Genomic DNA, 14,436 nt, shown 5'->3' on the forward strand with positions numbered 1-14,436 from the left:
TATCGTGAAGCCGGATCTTGTGTTGTTGCCTCACATTTCATCATCTTGCTTGTTTATCTGCTCTTCCTACACGCACACACGCACGCACATACATACATTAACCCATTTTTGGGAAGCTGCAATAGGAAATTATTATGAATAATTACTATAAAAAAACATTAGATTTGGTGTGTGTCTGTTCTTGTGTATGTGATGTGTGTATTTGTGTGTCCTTGTGTTATTGAATAGTTAAAGCAAAGATAGTGCGCTTGTGTGCTGGTTTTGTCCGTGTTTTTGTCCAGTTGCATCTCGTGAGCGTCCTTTTTGGTGAAATGGTCTCTTGTACTTCCTGTTTGTTGACGTTGGCGCCCCCTTGGGGCTTGGGCTTCCGTCACATCTTGTCCGTTTCCCATGTGACCGACGGCCGCGTTTCCCCCCTCGCAGCCGATTGGCCAACGGGCCTAATGGCCATCCGTTGGCGTAATGGCTTCCGATGCGCGGGCGGAAAGCGAATGTAAATAAGGCAATTATGCGTCCTAACGAGGGCTAACCTGTTGACATGGTAGCCCGCTGCTAATGGGTCTATTTTTAGCCTCTTAAATAAGATTGCGTGGGATTGGCTGGGACACTGTCATGGGAAAAAAAAAATCACCCTGGAGGAATCTTCCATCCAGTCTCGGCCTGGCCTGAAAATAAACTTTTGTTGCAAATAACTCAATTGACTAATTCTCAAGTTCGAAACTTGAAATAATATATTTCCTATTCAAATGAATACAAATTTGGATTTAAGTGCTTTTTTAAATATCTGGGTTTTTTTTGGTTGATTTTGGCATATCGGTCTGGGGCAACTTCTTATTTTCTGCACGGCCCAACAATTCTAAAGTTGGACATCACATTGTCATTTTGACTCATTAACTGCCATTGACGGGATATTTGTCAATTCCGTTTCTTTTAATGGGGATGGGTGGGTTCTGCGTCTGATGCTGTTCCGCTGTAAATTTGAAACTTGGAAGCAATTTTACCGATGCGCAACCACCAGTAGATGGCATCGCTGGCCATTTTGGATTTGAGATCAGCACAGTTTCGGAGTCCACTGCGAGAAACGGCTGCATTTTTGTGATCAAGGCTGCGAGGCAGAACTTCCACCGTTTATGTAAACACACTTCTGCCTTCTGCCAGAGGGATTGAACTCGCTTTCAGTTTAAAGTTGCCAATAACGGCTGTGCAGCGCGAGAAGTACAACACAGATCAATACACGAGCCCGCACCGCGAACAATCGTATACTCAAAATCGTATTAAATAGAAATAGAGATCATTTCTCTACAAACATTTTCACCCGAATCGTTCGTAAACAAGATTCTGCTTTAGATATTGTACATATTTTCAAAAACTTGGATGTTGAGGGAGGCGAGGGGGTCCGCTGGCATTGAGATTGTGCCGAGTGCAGCAGAATTCTTTTTTTTTTTTTTTTTTTTCATTCTGTGCAGATTAAAAGCAAAAATTTGGCGAGGAGGGAATTGAATGTGCGAGCACTTCACATTTCCACGGACGACATCAAACGTCCTCGCTTGTTCTCTTTTGAACGCGACCGTGCAGGTGAACTTTGCACGTACCTGCTCACGTCTTGTTTTCATGTCGGGGGGGGGGGGGGGGGGAGGGTGGGGTGGGGGTGCATAAGTAGTAGACCAAACACACACAACACTCACTCATTCACACACTCACTTGCACACACACGCCCCCCCCCCCGCCCCCCTCCCCGCCCCCCACCTGTAAACCTTTACCTGCGGCCCTCCATTTTCCCTCCAAGCCGAGCCCCTCCTGGCCAGCTTGTCTTTCCGATGCCACTCAGCCGTTACGTTCTCAAGGGAAGCGCAGACTTCTGGCGCCGTGCTGTTTAGGCTCACACACACGCACACACACACACACACACACACACACACACACGCACACGCACACACGCAGCAAATTAGGTGTATTGTTGCGTCAAGCGGGCGAAAAGTCATCTGGAGGTTTTGTCCTCTCCCGCACATGAGGGCGCACTGGGCCGCCATCAGTCACCACATCACTTCGCTTCCTCCTTTGGCTTGACTGACGGAAACCGCAGCACTCACACAAATGTTGTGAACAAAAGCTTGCCATCGGGCAAAGGCACTACGCGCGGGAACGTTTGCGATTCCTTTATGTCAGAAGTAGAGAGAAATTTTCTATCTTGAAAGTTAAACATAAGTACACGTGTACCCCCTAAATGTCTTCACAATTAAAGCATTGCTTTTTTTTTGGGGGGGGGGGGGGGGAGTTGTCATTTTAAGATAAATTAAAAATTTTGGGAGAGAAAAGGAGTTGTAAGTTCTTTTTAGACAAAAATAACATTATCTTGAAAAGAACAGTTAAATATTTTGTCAGGATGCACATTTCTTTATAAAAAAACAAAACATCCATCCATCCATCCATTTTCTGTACCGCTTGTCCTCACAAGGGTCGCGGGGGTTGCTGGAGCCTATCCCAGCTGGCTTCGGGCAAAAACAAAACAAAAAAATAAAAAGGATACACATTTTTAATCTTATAACGTTACCTATTTTTGCTGTTATAACAAATGCACTTTTTTTTAGTGTAAAAATTTAATGGTATGTAAAGGTGAAAAAAAGGTGTTAATTTTTTTTTACTTTTATGAAAAAAATCTGCCTTTTTTTTTGTGGCCCGGGACGAGTTTGTAGTTGAGTGGTTCTGTTCCAGAGGGTGTGGTGCGTATTCCCTTGACAGTCTGTGACCTTGGTGCGAATGCGGCGTCTCGTTAGGTGCGCTGCTGTTTTTGCGGCTTTTGCAGTTTATTTGACTTTTGCCAATACGCTTAAATGGCCGCGTTGAGTTGGGCCAGCGCGGGATTATTTTTACAGACTAATTTGAAGCAGTCGGCTTTTTTTTGTTTTTTCCGCCACTTTGGCCCCTCCGGAGTAATCCGGTCATCTTGATCACAGGCAGACGCTGGCATTTGATGGAAAATTAAACAAATAAACTGCAATAACGCTACCCTGGCGCTGACCCGACCCGATGACCTCAGAGACACTCTGGCCGGGGTCGTGACCCAAAATCGAGGAGGGGTGGGGGGGGCCTCAGTGTGTTGTTCCCCCCCCCCCCCCCTGTAGGATAGCGGACAAAAGCCTGGCCCATTAGGACACACGACACCATCAGTTGACAAACTACTGAAACTGTTGCTTATATAAGTGCCATTGAAATGTCGCTCGGGTACGACATTGGCTTCTCAGTTGACACTTTAGTGACCTTTGCCACTGAAGTGACACTCGGGTGCCACACTTGCCACTAAGGGTGCCACCTTTGCCACTAAACTCGCTACTTGGTTAGCACTCTGAAGGATAGTGCCCACTAATGTCCACTCAAGTGCTGCAGTCGCCACCTACTGGCCACTTAAAATAATTCTCAGGTGCCCCTCAGGTATCAGCAGTACATATGCACCCATCCACTCAATTTGACCCAACTTTCTGGGTTGTTTTCTACAAAATGACCCAAGTAAAGGATCTGACTATTTTTGACCCAACTTTTTTTTAGAAGGTACCATAGTTGGCGCTCCTCATTTAGAATGGATTGAATAATGTAGAGGGAGTGGAAATCCACTTGAATCTCGTTCATAGTATTTGCCCAGCAAAGAACCCAAAAAAAAAAGCAGGATGAGGAGTAAGGGGAGGAGTGCCACCCACTTTAATGGCGGCCTTCTAATTAGCATCCATTTGCGCCCACACTGGACGAGTCTTATCGGCCTCCCAAGAAAATATTTGCCTTTGAAAACGTTGCTTCGTGTAAACAAGATAAGCCGGCGGCGTGGCATCGCATTTTCTTCCATGTTTGCGTACTAATAGCATAAATGCGCCACTAGTAGCCTTACTAGTCTGTCAGATTTAAAAAAAAAAAAAAACATACTAGTACCTGCATTTTTCAAAGATATCAAATAAATGCTCAAGCGTCTTTCCATAAGCACGTGACCAGAGGAGATGAGGACCAATCACAGGGAAGTGCCTGAGGTCACGTGATGGAGAAATATGTTCGCGTTGCCGTGAGCTGACGCTCGGCTGGCGTCGCATAAAAGCGGTTTGTTGCCGTGTTGTCATTCTTGCTGGGTGTCATCTGCAGGCCGCATCTTCAGTTTTTTTGTCCTCATCCGTGCGTGACCCTGCACGTCGTTCTCATAATCCGGAAAGTCCACATTTCACAAACGGCGCACATAACTTACAGTTCTGCCACGGGTGTCCAGTCAGTTGGTTGCAACAAACCTGCGCAATTTCAGGGGGGGGGGGGGGGGGGGGTGTCGGGATTGAGCACTGACGTGAATAGACAACATCTGCTCGCACAGAAAGATTTGCAATGACACAAAATGGCAACAAAGCACTTCTTTTTATTAGATAAAGCTATGTCCTGATGAAATGAAGCTCGCCCAGTTTTTGCCAATATTGCCAAAGCAATATTTTGATGTGTGAGACATTACTTTGGCATGAGCACAAAAAATAGCAAATTTTGACGTTTTTCAGTGAAAAGGTCAACGAATAAAATTCTCAAAATCTAAAATCTTAGACTTTACAATATATTCCCTCAGAAATAAATCTTTTAAGATTTTTTGTTCCACAAAATATATAAATGCAGATTGTCTGAATTAAAATTTGACATATTTTTCATGGGTGTGAAAATGCTCCATTGAAATGAATGCTATAGTTGGCTTTCCATCCACCCATTTATATTCAAATGCGAAAATAAAACTGAATGGAAACGCTAGAAATTCAAAAAAGGGCCCAAAATTTACCCCCCCAAAATTTTTACACTTAGAGGGGGTGGAGTTTGAAGCGTATCGAAAAAAGGAAAATACAAATTTTGGCTATGAAAACAGACCGGATTCATGTCGCACGTTTTGACCAGATATTTGTTTGGGGGGACGACAAAACGGTCATCTTTTCAGAATTTATTAAAGAAGCGTATATTAATGCTATTTTAGATGGAAAACGGCAAAAAAAAAAAACACTACGGTGTATCAAGAATTACAAAAGCTAACTCATAAAACTCAGAAACTTTCCCATCCTAATGAAAAACATATTTCAAATTTTTTCTCCTGATGTCACTTTAGGGGCACTGTTGAAATCAAGTCAAAATTAGACAAAAAATAATTGCGCTAAAATTGTAAAAGAAGAAGAAGAAGAAGAAAAAAAAAGAAAAAAGAAGCGTGTTGCGCAAAAATAGGTCAGTGTTGAGTTTTCAGGTTTAAGAGCTTTGTTCCAATACTTTTGTCCAAAGTCCCTACTTCGCATAAACCCCCCCCCCCCCCCCCCCCCGTGTGGAATAACACACCTTTTTATTCCCCCTCTGACCCCCACCATTTTCCCCAAGTGGTGATGAGGGCGTCTGATAGCGATTACAAAACCACACACGCACACACACACACACCCACGCACACACACAAAGTGTTTTTTCAGGGCCTGGCGCCACCGGCAGCAGCGTAAACAATAAACACGCATGTTTGCGTACGTGCCGGTCCACGCGTGTTGTGGCGGCGGCAGCGGCGGCGGGTCCACCAGACCGCCACGTCATCCTTCACACACTGCATGTCAACAAAGTTGTTTTGTTTAGCACCTCTAGTGTTAAAAAAAGCCCCCACGCAACCTCTGGGTCGCCCCGACTTAGCCCGCCACCCTCCGGGCTATCTCGCCATCTGTCTGGCTGCGGCGACGACGAGGCGCTCGTGTTACACGGCGGACTCGGAGCAAATTGTCTATCACTTCAAAGTGGCCGGCGATTACGTCCGTGAGTGATTAGGGGGCCGTTAAGAGGCGACCACTTGAGCATTGCCAGTGAACCCGTGAAGGAATGTCGCCCGGGCTCGGTAGCGCGCCGGGGAGAACGCCCCCCCGGAGATGCACAAATCCCATAAAGGCCGCGCACGGCCGCTTTCTTTTTTTTTTTACGCTCCGTCTCGCGTCTCCCAGACGGGAAAGAAGCCAGAGGCCGTAAAAAAGTCTTGACTTAAGACTTGTTGACTGAGTTGAGGCACTTGCTGAAAAGCGCCATCCAAATGTTGAAATGTTCTTGTTGCTCATTTACTTTCTACTTTTGACTTTTTAGAAATGGTTTTGCACAATTTTTTTTTTCACCAAACATGACACTCTGATTAATGTTCCATTATTGGAATAAGCGTTATGAAGCAAAATCCAGCTGTTTTTTATCCATCTTAGGGGGGTGGCCATTTTGCCACTTGCTGTCGACTGATGATGACATCACAGTTGCTCAGGACTCAGGCAACGACCTATCACAGCCCACCTGTTCTCTGAAGCTGAGCTGTGATTGGTTGTTACCTGAGACCCGAGCAACATTGATGGTCATCTTCAGTCGACTGCAAGTGGCAAAATGGCCGCCCCCTGAGATGGATAAAAACGGCTGGATTTTGCTGCTCAACTCGTATACCACTAACACAATATTAGCCAGAATACGATTTTTACACTAGTGGGGCTGCATAGAACATATTATTGTAAAAAAAAAAATGTTAACACTATTCACACACACTCTCACGTGAACTCTCACACAACCTCACATTCCCTCACACACACACATTTGAACCAAATCTTACACACACTTCAATTTTCACACACACTGTTACACAGTCAATCCCTTGCGAACGCGCAACACTCATTACACGCAAAACGCGCTCACACACTACATTCACACACACACAAACTCACACAATTCCACCTTATCTCATTTACAGAACAATCCATTTTTGTTGATATTCACTAAATCCATTCAGCAAGAAACATGAAATGCTTTATTGGACCCCCAAAAAATTCTGTGGTGAGCCCAATCTGGCCCGCGGGCCTCAAGTTGGACACCCGCCCCTTTTAATGCCTCACAGTGTCATTGAGTGGTAAAAAAGTTCACGGTTGACACGCTGATATTGTGTCATTTGCTCGTCAAAGTCTTCACGCCTCGTTTCGTTTGCCTGTCGTACAAAGAAGAAAAAGAGCAGGGGAGGGTGCGTTTGATTCAAACGCCATTAGAGCGAGGAGCGAGGAGCGTGGAACATGGCGCGCGCTTCATTCACACGCCAACATTAGCGAGTAATGAATCGTGCGCGCAGGTGTACTCGTACATCATTACCGCTCGCTTCCCCAGTGATGAAGACTATTATTCTGCCAAATTGATTCGGATTCCGCCGCCGTCATAATGGCCACCGCAGAAAAGATGTAACCATCAACAACGTTTTCCCCGCCGAGAAAGAAGAAGAAGAAGAAAAAAAGAAAGGAGCCGGGCCTTCCTCAAATGACTTTTTTTTTCTTCTTCTCCGAGCCGCCTATCATGAAATGTTGGCGATTATCTCCCATATGAAACGCTCAAATTGAATTCCGTCTCTTTTTCATTTAAGTAATAATTGAGTCGACATTTGGGAGCACTTCAAAGGCGGCGGGGCCTTCGGGCGTCCTCGTAAATTACGGTATCAATTCGGGATTGGCCATTAGCTCGGTGTCAAGTGCGCACGAGGTGCCCCTCCTTGTCATCGCCGTCTTCAGCCTACTACTTTCCTCTTTTCTTTTCTTCTCGCCTTCTGCGTCGCCACTCTGACTATAGCCAGTGCGTGCATACATGAGAGCGGGAGAGTGACTTTGAGACTGCAAGCGTGAGAGAGAGAGAGAGAGAGAGAGAGAGAGAGAGTATGTGTGTGAGAGCGAGAGCAAGCATGAGACAATGTGATTGAGTGAGGATGTGAGTTGAGATCGGGAGTGAGAGAGCATGAGTTAGTGGAAAATGAGAGAGTTAGTGTGAGAGAGTAAGTATGTGTGAGAGTGTGAATGAGCGTGAGTGTTCAATTGTGTTTGAGACTGTGAGGGAGAGTTTGAGTGAAAATCCCGAGAGAGCAAGAGCGTGTCTAAGTGTGTGAGAGTAAGAGCAAGACCATGTGAGAGAGTGTGTGTGAGAGAGACAGACAGAGACATTTTAATGTAACACCACAAAAACTTTTATGTGTTGAGCATAAAATATACGTTTTCTGTACAGGGTCCATGTTTGATCTGTAAATAAGTACACACACACACACACACACACACACACACACACACACACACACACACACACACACACACACACACACTCATGCTCACTGGACAGTTCATTAGGTACACGTAATCATGGAAAGACATTTATTGTTGTATTTAATCATCAATCATAATTATTATTAATAATAAAATGTGTAAATGATATTTAAAAACCTGAAATGAAATAAGAATTTGTTTTTGGTGATTAAAATACTTTGATAGTACGGCCAGGCGTCCCTAATGAAGTGTCCAGCGGGTGTGTGTCTGTCATTGTGGTTTTGTTTCCACCTTGTGCTTGTCACCTGAATGCGGCCTACTCTGGAGGTGACACGTATTGTCTTGGATTAATGCAAGTGTAAATATGCGCACCCCCCCACCCCCCCACCCCCCCCCCCCCCCCCCACACACCTCCTCACTCCTTCCTGTTAAGTTATTCATAGAAGTGCTGATTGCAGCCGCTCGTCACAGCTAAATGAGCTGCGCGTTTGTTATTGTGGAGTAATTAGGAGCGCCATCACGCCGCTCCGAGATGACAGGGTCACTTAAATAGTTTCTTTCCGTCTCCTTCTCGCCCGAATTACGGAAGCTGCGGCGGCGATGTCGGCGAGTACGAGTTTGAGTGCAAGGCAATCCTTATCTCGGGCAATTAATCGCAGCCGCTCGTAATTGTGGCACAATTATTCAAAGCTCCTGCACAAGTCAGCCCAAAGTTGCGCAAGGATACTCACTTTATATAAAATACTAACAGAAGTATGCTAGCCCAATGCTAACATATAAAGCAAAAAATTCCATAGACGGGTAGCAAAAAATGTGCATCGCTGTCACAGTAATGATTAAACCAAATGTTCAAGCAAATCATTAAATTTTGTTAAATGAAAGCCGATTAGCATAATGCTAACATAACGTGAAACGTCATACACAGATGGGCTAATCAATGATGATGATGATGTCATGGTAATTACCGTAGAAGCCTTCAAATTGCTACCGTCACATTCAACAACATACCATTTAAACACCAAAAATGTCCACCATCTTGATGCTAACGTGTAAATATGATAGGCGAGCTAATTGAAGTTAGCGTAGATATTATGGTACTATATTACTTTCAAATGACAGTTATAGTGACTTACAGGAAGCTGCAATAAACACCAATTTAAAACAGCTATCTCAATACTAGCATATAATCCCAAAAGATTGGCGAACAGATGCTAGCGTCGAGGCTAAGGTCATTTTAACCTCGCATACGTATAAAAACAAAACGTGTTCCACCAATCATATCATAACAAACTAGTTTAATGCTAACATGTAGGCTAATGAGAAACACAGAAGACATGCTAACAGAAATTAGCATCAATGCTGTGGTCATTCTGAAGCGTACAGTGACAAAGTTTTCTCCTTGTTCCTAAGAAATTAAGAAGTAGAAGTAGAGCTCAGCTCAGCGGGCACAAAGTGGGTACTACACTGAAGCGCACAAATCTTTAGATTTTGTTACCTCCAAGAAATAAATACCCCAACTCTTTAATGAGTTATCATTTAAAAAATGCAATTTCTGGGAACCAATATTAGGAGAAAAAAAAGCTGCTGAATGAATGCAACAAATGTGACGAGACCCTTAAAGAACGTAAATGCTTGGTCGGCGGAATTAAAGACGGAGGTGCGTGCGCCGCGAGCCGTACTTTGCTACGAGGCGGGCGAGTGGCGGGAAGGCTCGTCACTGAATGCAAACGAGCTTCGCCAAATGAAAATGTCACCGCGTAAAATGTTGTCGGTGCGCTTTGGCCATCCAACGGATGACAAATCCACATTCTTCCCTAAATAAAAAGCCGGGCCGCCCGGGCCGCCCGCCCCGGCTAATAATCAGGGGCAGAACAAAAAAGCGGCGTGATTAACGATAGCAATTTATTGTATCTGCCGACTGGCCGGCTGTTGCCGCGACGGCGCGGCGGTTATCATAATTCATATCGTAAATAAGCGCGGGGCGGCCAATCAGGAGGAGGCGCCCGTGTCATCCCAAATAACCTTTGATAACAATTACCATAGAAGGCCTCCAGTCACAATGTTATCTGCTCGCCGTTCTCCCCGTGTAGCCTACAACACTATTACCATATAGATTAGACTATTTACAATGCGCCTGCACACGCAACGAGCACAACCACCGCATCCGTCTGTCTGTCCGTCTCAAAGTGGGAGCGGGAAGTCTCCGTGTCGTCGGTGTTGTGCGTTCTGGTTATTTAACCTTTATTTATCCAGGTAAAGCAATCTTTTTTTTTTTTGTGCGAGTGCGTTTGTATGTGAAAGTGTGAGTTTTTGGTGTGTGTGTGTGCTCAATATCTTCGGCTCACACAGTGCGGTTGATCTGTTTGTGTGTCCCTGCAGGGTTTGGGAAAAAAGTTGATCTCAGCGGGAAAAAGAAGGGTGATAAGTGTCGGAGATTAGCCGACCATATCTTGTCCGCGGTGTTCTTTCTTTCTTTCTTTTATTTTTTATTATTATTTTTTTTTACTGTATCTGTTGATAGGAATTCTCTGATACGCGCACACACATGCACTTAAAAATGGACGAGTACTTTCAAACACTACGTATGCGAAATACTAAAAGTGAAGCAAAAAAAGATTTGGATATATTTAGCCACATGCTGCTTCACCAAGTCATTAGGATGTGATCACTTTCTAACAACACAATTTTAGCAAAGACCAAAAAAAAGGATGCGAAAAAGGAAAAATTCTAAATGAAGGACAGAGTGTTATATAACCTGGCCTTGAAGCCGATTTGTAAAATGAGCCACATGCTGCTTCACCCGATTAGACGAATTGAGCAAAAAGTCATACGAAAGACACCTTTTTATCTTTTTTTTTCTTTAATCTGGCCTATTAATCCGCTCTAATATCTCCAGATTTTAGATTTTTTTTTTTAAAACCTGCAGCCACATGCTGCTTCACCAAGTCATTAGAATGTGATCACTTTCTAACAACACAATTTTGGCAAAGACCAAAAAAAAGATGCAAAAAAGGAAAAATTCTAAATTAAGGACAGTGTTATATAATCTGGCCTTGAAACCGATTTGTAAAATGAGCCACATGCTGCTTCACCCGATTAGACGAATTGAGCAAAAAGTCATACGAAAGACACCTTTTTATCTTTTTTTTCTTTAATCTGGCCTATTAATCCGCTCTAATATCTCCAGATTTTAGATTTTAAAAAAAAAATCTGTAGCCACATGCTGCTTCACCAAGTCATTTTGATATGATCACCCGTTGTCGTCAATTTACACCACATTGACTTTAGCAACGACCGCAAATCGGGAGCAAAAAGTCGTAGGAAGGACATGTTTTTTTTTGCCTTTAATCTGGCCTTTAATCCGCTCTAATATCTCCAGATTTTAGATTTTTTTTTTTTAAACCTGCAGCCACATGCTGCTTCACCAAGTCATTTTGATATGATCACCCGTTGTCGTCAATTTACACCACATTGACTTTAGCAACGACCGCAAATCGGGAGCAAAAAGTCGTAGGAAGGACATGTTTTTTTTTTGCCTTTAATCTGGCCTTTAATCCGCTCTAATATCTCCTTTTTTTTTTCTAGACGCGAGTGGAATAGGAAGCATTTTTTTCCCGTCTTCTCAGGTGGGAAGCAGCAATGACGGCAGGCGTCGTCGTCCTCCCTCGCGGTTCCTCGTGTGGGCCCGCCTGACAGCATCTTTATTCAAATGAAGATGCCGTCAAGGCAGATTAAGTGCTCGCCAGCCCACACGGGATGTTCCTGCCAAAAAGTACACATCACATCTCGTCGAGTCCTCGTCTTCAAAAAAAAAAAAAACATCCCACATTGTCTCTATCGCCCGCTAATCTCACGACCGGCTTAGGGGAACGCTCGGGAATTTGTCGTCTTGTGAAGTCCTTCACCTTGTCCTTGTTCTCGCTCGCTAGCTCGCGCTAATTCTTGCTTTTATCCGCGGGACGTCCTGCCCGGACAAACTTCGACGTCCTTGCGAATATTTTTCCGCTTGTCTTTGTAGGTGGACCAAAAAAACAAGAAAATAACTTTGTCCAGTTTAAGGCCGTGTCCTGGTACAGTAAAACAGGGGTGTCAAACTCGTTTTAATTCAAGGGCCCCTTTCACCCAAATTTGACCTCAAGTGGGCCAGACCAGTAGTCTGTGGCTTAAAAGGGTCTAATGAAGGTCAAAATATTTCCCTTTTTTTTTTATGCAAATAATTAAACGTACATTCTGACAATATTCCCAATGGATCAAAAAACGAGTGCAAATTTTTTGCATTAAATCCTGTGAAATAATGACCTTGCCAGCGAGCTGAATTGATGATTGGGGGGGGGGGGGGGGACAAACCTAACGAATGGACGATGCAATTAATTACAGAATTACTCATCATTTCCTTGTTGAATGTTGAACAGCGAGAGTCGCTTTGTGCATTTTTATCTGGTAAAGATGTTCGTGCTTTTTTTTCTTCTTTTTTTTCCTAAAACGAGACAGAAGACGACATTTTCATCCGTTGCCTTGATTGGTCAAAACAAACGTGCAAAGTAGCCCAGTAGAAGGCTAACGTTAATTGTAACCAATTAAACAAGTGCTGCTTTACCCACGCGGAGCAGCAACGCATACAAAACAGAATCCAGTAACCGTATTTTTTTAACGCGTTTAGAAGTAGTTCTGACTTGATTTGGAATTTTTTTTCGCCAATCTGTGCGCCGTCACATGCAGCTGAACAGGAGGCGTCCGCTCCCAAAGATGGAATCCACAAAAGTGATTTTCTCCCGCCGCCGCTAAATCTCTTGATCACTTTAATTTTTTGCTAGGCTGCTCGGTGGCGGCAAGAAGGAGAAAAAAAAAAAAAAAACGAGGCGTTATCAGCGTCTTGGGCCGAGAGGTACGCAAGGACGGCGGCGGGCGGAGCTGAATCGGCAGAGATTAGGACCGAATGCGCCACTCGCTGGCTGGGGGTGCAGCATGTAAGGGGCTTACGGCACAGCCTGTATGAGTTCAGGTGAAAGGACGTGCGCTTTTACATAAAAGTGGACAAATCCGCCCACAATGCATTTTCCCGCCGAAACACAATGTGGCCGTGCTATCTGCGGACCTCACCTCACGTTACACCCCCCCCCCCCCCCCCCCGGCACCCCACCCCACCTCACCGCGCCACTGCTGCTATCCAAACAGTGAAGAAGATGGCGAGCGCGGGTGGCGGTCCAGGGAGATACGGCATCCAATCAAAGTGTGTTTGTCCACTCTGAACGGGAGCACCGACTGCTTCATGGGGCAATTTCGTGCACCAAAAGTCACTTTTTGACAACTTTGGCTTCTGTTTACACGCCGCAAACTTGCTGGTTAGCGTCTGCTAATAAACAAAAACATAAATATTTAGCACCATTTATTTCTTAAATTAAGTGGTTCAGATATTGGATGGATGGATGGATATTCATTTTATATATATTCTTTTTTTTCTTTTTCTTTTTTTTTTTTTAGAAAAAGGAACACCTTAAACCAAATATGATTTATTTAAAAAAATGTTTTACAAATTGCGTCTAAAAAATACATTATAATAAAATAAAGTAAAAAAAAATATATATATATATTTGGACATAAATTTTAATAATAGACCATTTATACCTATAAACGTACATTTGAAATGAATTTGCTAGTGCTAGCAGAGGCTAGCATGGAAACCATGTGACGTCAGAAGAGCGATCGTGGGCACGTTCCTTCCTTCTTATTTTGACTTAGTGTACTTACCGTAGTTCACAAACAAATATGGCCGACCTTCTGTGCTTGTGGTCCTCCAATCGTGTCATCGCAATCTTACCAATGAAATGGGCATGCCGGTGCTTCTCTCAATCTCATTAGCACAACCGTATGCCATCCACGGTTGCATTTTTACCGTATTCAAGCTAGGTGATCTTAGCGAATGGCAACGTAAGATGGCCGCCGGTGGGTTCACTTCTCCCGATTGGCGAGTAAGCGGCATTGTTAGTCCATTCATATATAAATCCGTGGTCATACGTCTAATTTTGAAAGGAATGCGATGTGTTTCTGGTCATTTGAAGTTGACCTTAATTAATGCTGAATGAAACGAACCATCGTCGCTCCCGCGCGTCATTTTCAACGTTATGGGGATGAACTTTCGTCGCCACGAAGAATATGTCACAGCAAATAGACAAATTTGATTGGACGGTTCGTTTTGAACCGGGTCGAAACACGGTAGGCGGGCTGCCCAGACTCTCTTTCTTTCTTTCAAAAAAGTGGGTGTGGCTTGCCAGGCTAAGCGGCAGCGCTCTAACAAGTGTGATAGAATCATCGTTTGACATAAAAGTCTCTTTTTTTGAGGGGGGGGGGGGGGTTAATCTAAATCTCTTGTTGGTGACGTAAG

Source organism: Leptonotus elevatus, chromosome 17, assembly GCF_054856555.1.
Source record: "Leptonotus elevatus isolate MCC_2025b chromosome 17, RoL_Lele_1.0, whole genome shotgun sequence".
Lineage (NCBI taxonomy): Eukaryota > Metazoa > Chordata > Actinopteri > Syngnathiformes > Syngnathidae > Leptonotus > Leptonotus elevatus.